This window comes from Asterias amurensis, chromosome 1, assembly GCF_032118995.1.
Source record: "Asterias amurensis chromosome 1, ASM3211899v1".
Taxonomy (NCBI): Eukaryota; Metazoa; Echinodermata; class Asteroidea; order Forcipulatida; family Asteriidae; genus Asterias; species Asterias amurensis.
In genome coordinates, this window is record NC_092648.1 from 10,507,229 (window position 1) to 10,521,496 (window position 14,268).

At 40.2% G+C, this 14,268-nt stretch overlaps 1 protein-coding gene across 2 annotated transcripts in view; it reads left to right on the forward strand.

Moving 5' to 3' along the window:
* The first annotated feature begins 4,250 nt into the window (after nt 1-4,250).
* LOC139945268 (thrombospondin-1-like) overlaps nt 4,251-14,268 on the forward strand; it is a 139,516-nt gene continuing 129,498 nt past the window's right edge. Inside the window, exons 1-2 of one of the 2 annotated variants that reach the window (XM_071942611.1) lie at nt 4,251-4,348; nt 13,231-13,283. The gene's annotated coding sequence lies outside the window, so the exon portion shown is untranslated. Of the gene's footprint in view, nt 4,349-13,151; nt 13,284-14,268 lie in introns of those variants that run through there. The other variant, XM_071942620.1, reaches the window with a different exon arrangement.

Below are 14,268 nucleotides of genomic sequence, written 5' to 3' on the forward strand. Positions count from 1 at the left end.
TTGCTAAGAATCTTGCTACGCAGTAGTTACTGATTGACAGCATTAGTAAATGAGTTAGGACTTGCTAGTCCTAACTTAGAACTAGTTCTAGGAGATGTTAAAAACTTAGGCCAGTCATCAGTTATAGGACGAGTTTAGGACAAGTATACTCTTCCTAACTCAAGATAAGGTTAGTATTAAAGTCTTTGTGAAATCCACCCCAGGTTTCATATAGTTTCGACGAACTATCCACGGTGTGATTACCCCAGTAGTAAATTCCAATTAGTAGGCTACATGGCAGTGATACCACCTAAGATGAGCCACCCTAAGATAGGTTCTAATAAATTTTTTGTGCAGTTTTGAGCTGCATTCTATAGTCAAATGTGTCCAAGCTTCTGACATGCATGACACTATGTCTTCCTCTTGAATGTGGTAAACATTATGATGTCAAGTATTATGATGACTTCCTGTGCTGTTGCAATTTCACGCTACATCTTGAATGCATCACCGATGAAGCCTCCCATGAGAGTCTGTTCTTGGATCAGATCGAGTTTTATGAACAATGTTCCTTTATAACGTGTGTCACGTAGTCCGTTTTTTTTTCCAGCCGAGGCAGAAACCTGTTCACATGATTGTTAATTAAACCAAATTCCACTACTGTTATGGCTGCTTCTAATGAACCGCAACAGTTAACACCTGGTTCATTACTGCAGTCTTTTGGGGGACTGTGTTAAGATTAAAATGACTAATGTTTCTTGATCATGTGAATCATGTAATCAAGTTTAGTCAGCCGATGCAGAAGCATGTCAAAGTGAAATTTTCATAAATAAACTTTGTTCTTCTTTTTCTAGCTGCCAATAATGAACCACAACTTGTTTAATTCCTGGTTTATTTAAGCAGCAAATGTAACCCGAGCCACAAATGCAATTAGGAACCCGAATGTAAATCTCCACTCCAACTCTTTATTTAGCACTCTACTCTTGGGGCTCCCTTGACACCCAGGCAAGGCTACCCCGGGATCCATGTTGACCCTCGCCGTGTATGCCAGATTGGTCCTCGGCCAAGCCCTCGGCTCGGTACCTAAAGTAACCCAGGCCTAAACGTAACCCAGTCTTGTTCCTACCATGTAGCCCGTGCTACATCACACAGAGCTCACGGGTTACACGCATGGGTTTCGACACCCTTAGCTCCGACACACCTGAATGTCACCAGCTCGCGCGGCATTTAGACCCAGGCTATAATTTAAGAATAAGACTAGGGTAGCACTTGGGCCAGAGTCAAATGTACGTCCCCTTATACATCTGCATGTGCCACATACTGGTTGGACTTTATTCCACTTTCATTGTTGTTCTCCTTTCATTATTCTCTTGCAACTTCGACGACCGATTGAGTCCAGATATTCATAGGTTTGTTATTCTATGCATCTGTTGAGATACACCAAGTTAGTGACTGAAGGCTGGTCTTTGACAATAACCAAATGTGTCAGTGCATTTTAAGGAAATTCGTTGACCCAACCCATTTAGCCCATAGATACCTCGAGTGACTTGGTGCCAGTGATACAAGTCACCCATCCACCCATGGTCCCCAGTGCAGTGGTGTTTGCACTGCTCCTCACCACCCAGTGGAAACTGCTTATTAAGATGATGGGTGTTATCAAAAAGACACCCGTCTGTATAGAAAAGATACTACGGCTGCATTGCGTGTTGCATAAATCCATAGGGCTTTACACATGACACGCTGATAGTGACTAGTGAGGTGGGTTTCACGGGAAAGACTATGTGGGCTTATATCAACAGCTAATGTAAAGCTACGGGTATTCACTTTTCCTAGAACAAAAGCTTGTTTAAGTATGTATGGGTGTGTTGGGTGCAATTAATTGGAGCAATTAGTTGAAGGTGGATTAATATGACGATGCGGATTTCAGAGAAACATTTGGGGGGGGGGGGGGCAAGTTGCCGAGTTAACATTAAACAAGACGTGAGTGTTTAGCTGTATTGAAAAAGTTGGCTACACATCAAGGAGTGGGGCGGGGGCAGCGCGTACGTGTACAGTCTACTGTTGGTTTGTTTGATTACATTTATGTGTTGAATTTCATGATGCTCAAAATAGTTAAGCTAGGCATTACGTGTTTACTACATGGTGAAAGGGGAACAAACTGCAAACTCATGCTTTGTCGGGACGGCTCGGGTGGAGAACTAACATTTTGTACAAACCTGTTTGTTCTTTTTCAAAAGTCTTTTTAAAGTACTGACGATACGCATAAAGTGTCCATGACGTAGTTCACGTAAAGAAACCACATGTAGGTTCACCTGTATTAAACTTATACACGACACTTATTTACGCTGGTATCAAGCAATTAAGGCTAATTTAAATATTTTTGTCTACTTTGAAATGATCTTATGAGAGATCGACTAAAACATCACAAGCCCAGGGAAGGTCACTTCAATGTGAGGGCTACATTTAACTGCTTTGGGCTATCCACCCGAACTGCCACCACCACCTACTCCTTGACTGAAATAGGGTTATCCCCTTCACAGTCCGTAAAGATGAATGCATGGGTATCACCCACTCGGAGTCAGGCTGGTTAAGCAGAATGCACTAGTTTCCAAACTTGTTACGAAGCAATATGGGTATAAGTGTCATGACCGGGTTTCGAATCAACACTCTGCTGCTGACAACACCAGTGCTTTGGTCCGGTGAACAAGACCGCTCGGCCACGACACTACAGGCCAGCGGTCTACGCTTGGCTACGACACGCCTCAAATACTGACCCAGTTTACACATTCCTTTTGGCTGAGTGAGTCTGTGTTTTTGAATTGTATGTAGGCAACTTTACAGATATCAACAGTTTGTTTAACTTCATTGGGGAAGTCTTGGCAAATGAACTTGGCCGTTTGTTAGTTGAAATCTACTTCCAAAGCATAGCAAGTATTGAGTCTCAATGTCAGCAAATTGTTAAATAGGTCAAGTATACAATAATGTTTGTTTAGACCATTGCATGATTAGTCATAGATTACAAACAGGCATTGCCTATGTAACATATGACATGTGAAAACCTTGTGAGTTGCATGTTCACCTTGCTGGCCCTTTCTATGATGGGAACATGTTTGAAGATCGTACAACGAGTTATAGCAGTATACTGAGAGTTTCCTATCAAACACATCGGAAACAATGCAAGTGGTGAGGTTTAGCCCGAAGAAAATCAGTTAGAGTAAGTTAGGATTTAAAACTTCTCACGAGGAAAATACTTGGAAATGTATGCGGTAGCAACGTGACATTAAATATTTCCCTGACGAAGCAACGACGTTTCGACCAGTTTGCTCTAATCATCTTCAGGTGAAAACACTCCAAAAAGAACGATCAGAGCATACTTAATAAAACGTCTAGTTGCTACAGCACCAGTTCTTTTCAGAACTACCACATCTCCTGACAGAGAAAGAATCAGTTGTTTAACAACTCGACGTTTCGAGAAGTGTGTCATGATGGTCTGAACGAGGAACACTGTGGACTTTTATGCTTTATGCTATTGTGGGTGACTGATCTATATTCCGAAACTCTTATGTTCTGCTATGGTTACAGTTAGGCTTAGGCTTAGGAAAATACCGGAACATGTTTCGGTATATGAAAAGGTGTGTCGGAACATACATATGTGTGTCGAAACATAGGGGTGTCGGACATAGGGGTGTTGGAACTTAGGGGTGTCGGAACATAGGGGTGTCAGAACACATGGTGTCGGAATATAGAGTTGTCGGAACAAAGGGGTGTCGGAACTTAGGGCTGCTGGAAATAGGGTTTTCGGAACATATCGGTTTTTGAACAAAGGTTTTCGAACATAGAGGAGTCGGAACATATGGATGTTGGAACGTAGGGGTGTTGGAACATAGTGGTGTCGAACTTAGATGTGTTTGAACAAAGGAGTGTCGAACATAGGGTGTGACCATTGTATGATATGAAATGCGGAATTTTAGGTTCCTGGACTTTTTTCTCAACAATTGCACTTTAGTTCTATAATAGAGGCATTGAACCGTGAAGCTTGGCCACCAAAAAAAAAAAATTAAACACAATCAAAAACATTAAAAAGTTTTGTTCTCTTGCCAAGAACTGAGAACGGATGATTGTCCTGGATTGATTAGAGATTATTTTTCAAGCACTCTGGATGATTGGAATCCCCAGCAGACATTTTGCGGATGTTGAAGAACAGATTCATGTGACTCTGCTTCCTGCTTTGGAGTTCGAACATGTTGCACTGTGATCCAATGGCACGTACACGCTCTCTTAAGTGCTTCTCCAAAATAGATTTTGTGTTTGGTCTTGAAGGGAAAAGTTCCTCATTGTTATGGAATGGAAGAGTGAATTATCTGGTTTTGTGGTAAGTAACCATAATCAGGTGCAGATTCCATTAAATAAATTTTGTGGCACGTTTGGACGAACGCAACCTTTGATTTTGTTCTGTCGAAGACTTTGACAGTTGTATCCATATCTGATTACAAATAAGCAGTAGATATTTTTGAGGTCTGCAGCCTATTTAAATATTTATTTATTGATTCGTTTGTTTTTCCCTGAACATGTTTTGTATAGCGAAATGTTGTGAATCGGTGAGCTATACAAAATAATATAACTGTATTTTCTTTTCAAATTAGTTGTGTCCTAGCAGTTCGGACCACGTGGTCCACGCTTGTTTTGTAACTTTTTGTGAGCAATCTGTGTATTCAGCCAGTGATTTACATGACATAGCAGCACACCAGACCCACTGGGTTAACAAATTGAACCACTTTGAGAGAACTTCCACTATAAAAGTCTACCCATCATTGGTTACATACATCCCCAATGGATGAGTCTACACCGTTCAAAAAACACTTCCCCTCTATCAGTTAACGACATCCTTTTCTTTTCCTCTCGTGGGCTGCCGAATATTTGTAATTGCTGTGCTCCATCTGTTATCCGTTAATTGACTGCCCCGACCCGCTTTCTTTTTATGTTTTGAGGTTTGCCCACCCCACAGCCCATCCCAAAACACCAGAGTCATGGCCTGTTCGTCAGCCCACCCCAACCCACCACACACATTCCTGATAGTCGGCCTTCATCAACACACCACACCCTTGCCCTATTCGTACGCCTACCCCAAAACGTCACACCCATGCCCTGTTTGCCAGGCTACCCCAGCACACCACACCCATGACCTGTTCGCCAGCCTACCCCAAAACACCACACTCATGTCCTGATCGGGCCTACCCCAACACACTAGACACATACCCTGTTCGCAAACCCACCTCAACACCACATCATTCATGGTAGTCATTTCTACCACCTTCTTTTTGCTGAGTTTTCTCAAATCATACACGGTATTCCCCACACGCCTCTTGTGTTGATCTTGTCTTATTTCAAGTTTGATTTAAGTATTATGATGAGTTACGTTTTTCCTTTTCGTGTGATATAATTTCCTGACAACCCGTTATTAGCAAGGGACTTTACCAGATGACTGACAGATTGTAAAAATAGATCAGCGTGAATGACAGAAATCATAAAACATTAAGATATTTAACAACAAGGTGAGAAGCAGAGATGGTTAGTAAATTTTAATGGAGCACTTAAATAAATGTCTGCAATTTATCCTCCTATCTATCCCCACCCAAAAAGATTGAGGTCAACCAAGGTAAACCAACAGTAGGAAATTACCCTGATAGGTCCAGAAACATTGTTTTTTTGGGAGACTTGTCTGAGGATGTTTGCCGTGGAGGATGTTCCCAAATGAGAAACAGACTGTTATCTTATGAGGAGAGGTTTGCATTTGGCAGATCTTCAAAATATGTTTTCATCTTTTAGATCATTTAGACTTGAATCAATGGAACAGATGTATACTTTCTTGTTTTAAAGTACGACTGTACGATTATTCTCGGAGCCTGTCAGTTCAGAAATGTTCAGATTAACTATTAGAAATGATGATTCCACTATTGTCGTGGCAGTGAGTTTGTCCGTATCATCGTTCTCACTTTTTAAAAATGTCGTTACCTGTATACAATAACTCCGTATGTTGCTAGAGAGCGATTCTGTAATAACTTCGTAGTTTGCACGGCAGCGATTCTGTAATAACTTCGTAATTTGCACGGCAGCGATTCTGTAATAACTTCGTAATTTGCACGGGAGCGATTCTGTAATAACTTCGTAATTTGCACGGGAGCGATTCTGTAATAACTTCGTAATTTGCACGGGAGCGATTCTGTAATAACTTCGTAATTTGCACGGCAACGATTCTGTAATAACTTCGTAATTTGCACGGCAGCGATTCTGTAATAACTTCGTAATTTGCACGGGAGCGATTCTGTAATAACTTCGTAATTTGCACGGGAGCGATTCTGTAATAACTTCGTAATTTGCACGGGAGCGATTCTGTAATAACTTCGTAATTTGCACGGCAGCGATTCTGTAATAACTTCGTAATTTGCACGAGATCGATTCTGTAATAACTTCGTAATTTGCACGGGAACGATTCTGTAATAACTTCGTAATTTGCACGGGAGCGATTCTGTAATAGTTTCGTAATTTGCACGGGAGCGATTCTGTAATAATTTCGTATCTTGCTAGACAGTGGCTTTATAATAACTTCGTTACTTGCCCGCATGATGTTGATTATGTATAATATCTTTGTATCTTGTTCGGGAGTTGTTCTGTAATATTTGTTTCTTTCTTGAGAGTGATTATTTCGTATACTGCACGATTATGTAAAAAACTTTCTGTACGACCACGACTCTGTAAAAACAAAAAAAAAGTAGTTTTCCAATAAGGACATTTGGTTTGCAAACGTAAAGATCCATACTTGAGATTGTGTCTATGCAATGACATCATAAGTGGTCTCAACCCTTTCACCATGTCTCAACCATTTCAAACCGAAAACTATTTCACACGAATGATTACATGTCTATGGTCCTAGGCCACCTTTTCGTCACCTCCAGTTCCACTATGTAATAAGGTACAATGTATATGCAGTTAGTTTGTCTAAGTTGGTGTCGTATTTAAAAGTTTTCTGTTTGGGCAAAAAGCCAATATCACATAGAGCGCCCTGGATGCTTTCAAAGAAATCGCCATTGTTTAGTATTAATAGGTTTGAAAACATTGTGGTTTCAATTTAATTGTTTTAATATGTTTCACTAAAGACACTGAACACTATCGGTAATTGTCAAAGACCAGTCTTCTCACTTGGTGTATCCCAACATATGCATAAAATTACAAACTTGTGAACATTTGAGCTCGATTGGTCGTCGGAGTTGCGAGATAACTACGCAAGAAGAAACACCCTTGTCACATGTAGTTGTGTGCTTTCAGATGCTTGATTTCGAGACCTCAAAATCTGAACTTCAAATTCAAATTCATGGAAAATTACTTCTTTCTCGAAAACTACGTCACTTCAGAGGGAGCCGTTTCTCCCAATGTTTTATACCATCAACCTCTCCACATTGCTCGATACCAAGTGAGAATATATGCTGATAATTATTTTGAGTAATTACAAATAGTGTCCACTGCCTTTAAACTGCTTTGCCTTAGGTTATTGGTTAATCAGTTATATAGTTCTGTGGCTTGATTTTAAGCTACAAATAGGCTAACATTGTGTAGAAAGTTATACGATTAGTTTGAACAGGTGATTCACAAATATTTACATGCAGCAGTAACATTTGTATGTGATTTTCTACGAAATTTATTTATGGAGTAATGGTTGCCGAAAACTTAATTATAAAAGGGCACAAAACAGCAGTCCATCATCTGATACAGACATTCTTGAAGTGAGCATGGTTTGGGTTCAAAAGGGTAGGCCTATAGAGCTAGGTTTACAATAAAGGTTTGTTTGGCTGGAGGTTCATTAAATAGCATAACAAAGTGTTTAAAGGCACTGCACGATATTGGTAATTACTCAAAATAATTGTTAGCATGAAAACGTACTTGGTTATGAGCAATGGAGAGCTGTGAGAAACGGCTCTCTCTTAAGTAACGTTGTTTTCGAGAAATTTTTCCACGAATTTGATTTCGAGACCTCAGAATTAGATTTTGAGGTCACGGAATCAGGCATCAGAAAGCACACAACTTCGTTTCCCGCAACTTCGACGACCAATTGATTTCAAATTTTCACAGGTTTGTTATTTTGTGCATATGTTGACATACACCAAGTGAGAAGACTGGTCTTTGACAATTTACAAAGGTGTCCAGTGTCTTTAACAAATTTTACTAATTCAAAATAAATGTTTAAACATATATATTTAGATACTCATAAAGATGCAAGTATAGTTTAGTGATGGCACAATCCTGAAGGTCCAATGCTTGTAGCCCCAACATGAAATGCTCCATGTAACTTCTGCCACACCCCTCCCTGGAGTCTGGGCCGAACTTCATGGATCTGCTGACCATGGAATTATTCGCTTATTAGCCCTATAAAGCACATAGGACCGTAAGCGCAGAATTTCGCAGTAAGCAGAGACATGAAATTGGGCCTAAATCGCCATCAGTCCATCACAGCCTCCCAGCATCATGGGTAACAATCAACACCTTTCTCTAGAAGACGATCAGAGCGTACTGATCGAAACGTCGAGTTGCAACCAACCAACGGTTCTTTTCAGAACCACCCCAACTCATTAGAGATAGTCAGTACATGGTGTTACCACAAACCTCTCTATATATTATATAAATCAACACCTTGGTGTAGAGAAGCTTTCATGGTAAGGTGTCCTCCTGGTTAAGGTCATACACGTCAGTGGTCAATCCACAAATTGGTTGAGCATCAACTGCCAAGGCAACTAAACTTGATTAAAGATTAAATATCAGCCGCCGATTTCACGAAGCTTTACGCAACTGTATAAAGTTCGCTTGCGCAACATGTATTGCTTCATGTTCACCAATATTACACAATAATTCTTTCTCAAATTAGCCGTCAGAGAGTCCACGTATCTTATCACACCACACAAGCACTGTCTATACTTACAGGTTGCACATATCGGGAGGGTAGCGCAACATCGCCAAGGGAAAACAAACCTTAAACAAAAACAAATTAAATAAATTAATTTAAAACTCCAACGCATTTGGTCAAGGTTATACTAAAGTGGACTTACGCAATTGCGTAAAGTTTTGTGAAATCGGCTGCTGAATGTTTTAAAACAGTTTAACACATTTTAAAACAGTCTAAAACAGCAGTGTGCGGAGACCATGTCTTGTAACTACGTTGGGTTGACCAGTCAGTTTCCTCAAATTGTGTGCAGGTTTCCGTGATACGAACCAACAGGAGAAAGTTGTTTCCGCCGCACACAACGCCCTCTTCACGCCCGCTTCCCACCCGCACAAACCTCGTTCTTGACCCTTAAACAGAATCTCTTCCAATCTCACCTGCAGTTTGTCAGACAGTAAACCACTTAATTAGAGATGCTAAAGTTGGCATAGGTTTTGTCGTGACTCATCGAATATAAAGGGTGTGAGGTTTTAGCTAAGAATTGAAGGGTTCTTTTAAGGGTTGAATTGAAATATTCATGTACTCGCACAATATCTCATGGGCCCGAACCGGAACTCTAAACCCATAGGAATATTGAAATAGTATGTTTAGGCAAAAGATTATGCGGTGTTTTCGCTTAAAAATGTCTGGCTCATCAGGCCGATGTTTATGTCCGGTTTACTTGACATTAATAAAGGACTGAACATGTTTATGTTTCCCCTGGGCATGGTACCGGAGTCCGTCACAGGTTATCTGAGTCATCAGAGTGTGGGTTCGAGTCCTGGTCATGGCACTACGCGTCCATGAGACATACATGGTACCTGGGAGGATAGAGATGTTGATGTGAATGATCGGCAACCACGCAGTCATTTGTCTGTCGGTGCTGCAGACTCCTATAAAGGAGTTGAGATTCTAGGGTTACAATACATAGGTTCTAGCGTAGTGTCTTTGGTCAAGAAACTTATTACTATTGGTGCTTTTCGTACCCAGGACAAATAGGTATAGATAGAGATGGTTGATTTAATGATGACCATCATCTATGGTCATTTGTCTTCCGGTGCTGCAAACTCCTAGAAGGAGTTAAGACTGTATAGATTGAATGGGTTCGAGTCCCGGTCGTGACTCTAAACGTCATTCCTTGGGTCTGACGCTTGACTATTGGTGTTGACCATCACCCATGAGACTTGGGTGCAAGGGTAGAGATTGTTGATATGAATGGTTAGCTTTCCGTGCACTCATTTGACTTCTATACTCCAAAGGAGCTGAGGCGGTTTTAGCTGAGAGTGGCTTGTTGTACAGAATTAGGAGGCAGCCATGACAGGACATTTGGCCGGTGATTGTGTTCATCCGGTGGTTAACCAATTTACGAGAAAGACTGCTACGGTCGAAACGTCACTTTGTTTTACATTTCTACCATAGGACTTTCTGATTGGTAAACAGCTTGCACCAGCTAATCCTTTGTCCCATATTGTATTATATCTATAGAATGTGCACCGTGCATGTATCGTCGACAAAGTTGTGCTGTTAGAACCAATCACTGTTAGTGTAAGGGTACCTCAAGTCATGACATGTTGTCCAAGGGATAATCCCGATGGGATCATATTTCATAGTCACCCCACTTCATAATTTCCTATTTGATTTGAGCTGAATGTCAAACTTTTTTTTGCTGATGAGCGTCGTCTAAGGAGCGATGAGAACGAACAGTTTTCTTGAGCGGTACCCTGGGAGGAAATGGTGAAGAAACTGATAATGGAATGATGGCTTGATCCCCCAAAAGAAATCCAATGAAGACATGAAGACGTGATTAAATATACAAGCATCAAAAGACCTGTGAAGTTTGACTTTCAGAAGTTATCAAAAGTCGGTATTTCCTGGGCACTTCCTGAACAGGCAGTTAAAAAAAAAAAAAAAAAAAAAACCTTAACATCTCAAATCATCGAATTCACGACATCAACAATGTCGTTGCAAACAAATCATAAATTTAGACTGTCCTTAAAAGTTTGCAGATTCTGAAAAAGACAAACAAATAATTTCTAAAGTAAAGTTTGGTGAGATTTGCGGTATCACCAAGTGTTAATCTCTTTTGAGGCAGTGTTGCTTTTGAAAAGAACCGGCGGTTGACAACTAAATTTTCGAGCAGTAGGCTCTGATCGTTTTCAGGCAAAAGAGATTTACACATGGTGCTACCGCACAGTTCAAAATAAATATTTACCTTGACAGCAAAATGATTCCCGTATATACCCTTTGAATGATTCACAGGCTATGAAACTATAGGTCATTGTTTTAGACGCCACTGTGGACAATGGTTTCAGAGACGCTACAAAACGAGATGCTAATTCTCAAGGCTTTGATGACCTCTTATTATTGATAATTATTTATTTATTTTTGTTGCCCCTATTATGACAGTATCGCGGCATTCTTTACAATTTGATTGACTTGTGAGAAAAGTAACATGTTATATGAAAAGTGTTGGATAGATTCACATTTGTTTTTATAAAATAAAAAAATAAAAAAAATAAAAATAAGAACCTCAAAATTTCAGTAATTTCCCACGACTTTATAGTTTGATGAACTTACGAGACAACAAACAACTTCATATGTAAATCATGCTTTCACAGAAAGATCAAAATTGTGTTAGTACATCGCTGCGCAAAGGAGGGTCCACACTTCTTTGAAGTCTCTAAACCGGAAACCTGGAAGGAGAGATTCTCACTAAACTTCCGTTGACTCCCCAATGTCCAGTTTTAAATCACGAAATAATTAACTCGACACGACACGACAGCCTACCCTCTCACTAAGACCAGAGATTTGTCTACCTACTCGAAGTGTACCCCTCCCAAAAGAAGCGCTTCGGTCCCTGAAGTATCCCTTTTTTCAGAAATGCTGATCTCATTTTGTTTTTAAGGTGGAGCCAGGAAAGGGTACTTGCATGTGCGGTGTTCATCCTTCCGTCTATTGCTGACAGAGAGCAATATCGAATTACATATTCGCTGTATGAACGTATGTGAATGTCCAATGTCCAACATCGAAAAAGCAGGGTAGAGATTCGTGTTGTACAAACCTATGTGAATGTCCATTGACCAATATTGAAATAGCAAAGCAGACATTCGTTTTACAAGCCTACGTGAATGTCAATTAATGTCTAATATCGAAAAAGCGAAGTTCACATTCATCGTACAATCCATGTGAATGTCCAATGTTCAATATCGAAAAAGCAATCACTTTCGTTGTACAAACTTACGTGAATGTCCAATGTCGAAATAGCAAAGTACACATTCGTTGTACATTGCAAGCCCATGTGTCCAATGTCCAATAATGAAATAGCATAGACATTTTATATAAGCTTATGTCAATGTCCAATGACCATTGTCGTTTTCCTATTTCTTCCTTGGCCTACCCTGTCTATTTTTTTCCAGTTACTGTTTCAAGTAGGATGCGTTTTGGGAGTCTTTTGTTTTTCATTATCACTATGTGGCCAAACCAGGAAAGTTGGACCTTGTAGATGCGTAAGTGATCAAGGGTTACCACAAGCTGACACTCTCCTGCACACATAATCACTTACACCTTGTCTTGCCAGGAGATGTTCAGGGTTTTGCGGAGGCAGCACATATGAAAGGATTATAATTTATGTTGGTTTGCCTTCCTGATGGTCCAAGCTGCTGAGCTCTAAAGAAGAACAAGATAATAAACAGGCATTGATAGTTTAAAATAGTGCAAGTGTTGAATGGTACAGTTCGTAAAAACACCATGTTATGATAATCTCTAAATGAGTTTGGGTGGTTCTGAAAAGAACCGTTGGTTTCAACTCGACGTTTCGATCAGTATGCTCTGATTGTCTTCTGGAGAAAAAAATAAAATAAATAAGAAATCCTACTTGATACAAATGTTGTTTCATCCCTTAAACATTACACTTTCACCAGGAAATACAATGTTACCGCTTGTCTGATGGAATGTTATTCTAGAAGGTTCAACTTGTTGTTTTACCTGAACACCCACTTCAAAGTCGACTTCCAGTCTGAGATTGCTGGGGTGAAACGTTCAGTCATACCAGGGGCCATGGCCTACAGCGTTTATTGCGCCTCTCAATCACATTTGACCTGTATTCATGTTTAAGTACATACTCATGTTATCCCATGTGTTGTTACTTCCCGGATGTATTGTTCTGAGGTTTATTATTGCAAGACGTATGCCATAGCAGTTGTGGTAGTGATTCTAGTATAGTGTGTTTGTGCAGTGATTTGAAACCAGAATATTGTGTAATTTCCCCCTCGATTTGTCTTTTGCAGAGCTGTACATGAGTGTGATATAACTGCAGCAGTGACTAGCCGAACCTGACTCGGTGAGTTATGTTAATTTTGTGTGTATATCCTAATAAGTGTGGATGTAACAATTATCTCCACTATAATTGTTACATCCACACTTATTGAGCTGATGATGCCAGTGGAAAACATCCTACTGTTTAAAGATGAAACCCAAATGATCTTAATTAACATGTGTCATCAAAGGCGGTACCATCTCTAATAGCTCTGGGGGGACTGGACGTCGTCGTCTACCCAATTCGTTTTTTTTCTACTGTACCAAAACATAGAACAAGTTTGTTATTTATGTGGTGTCTTCCCCGAAAAGGGGACCTTGTGGGAAAATTAACTTCCTATATCTATTTCTGCCTGCCATGGAAACTTTGTAACTTTACGACTCGAACAGGTTAACTTATGGAAATCGAGATGTATTTATAACGTATTTGGATGGAGGTTGTGGTAGATTAGTGGTATATTTTACCTTGTCCTTTACTTGGACCCTGGGTGGTTTAAGTCCCACCTGAGACCGGCGCCTTGCGTATGGACAGGGCTTCCAGTGTTTTCCGAATTTGTGGTTTTCTCGACTTGAGGAGTTACCGGCACAAAGGAAAATGTCGACTTCCTTGTGTATGTTACGATAAAATCAACTAACAATAGCAAACATGAACTAAACATAAATGTGCTGCTTTAGTTTACTCTGTCATTTGATAGCCCAAATGTTACAACTGAGGGGAAATAGCAAACAAAAATGCGAGGAGTCAGATGTTAGTGGATTGAGTAATATTGCCTCTGGAGAAGAAGGAGGTACCCATTGTTCTTGAAGGTTACGGGGGTTTCAATTTTAGTAAACACCAAGTCCCAAGTCTATGAATGTCTGTATGATGATGGGTGAGATTAGTGTTGTGGTGACATTCATGTGACTTACTGAAATATCTAAGTTACAGTCGAGAACAGTTTAAAGGCTGGCTCCCTTGGCCGTCACTTTGCCGCCAACGTTTTGTGATTTTCATGTTCGTCACCTTCCGT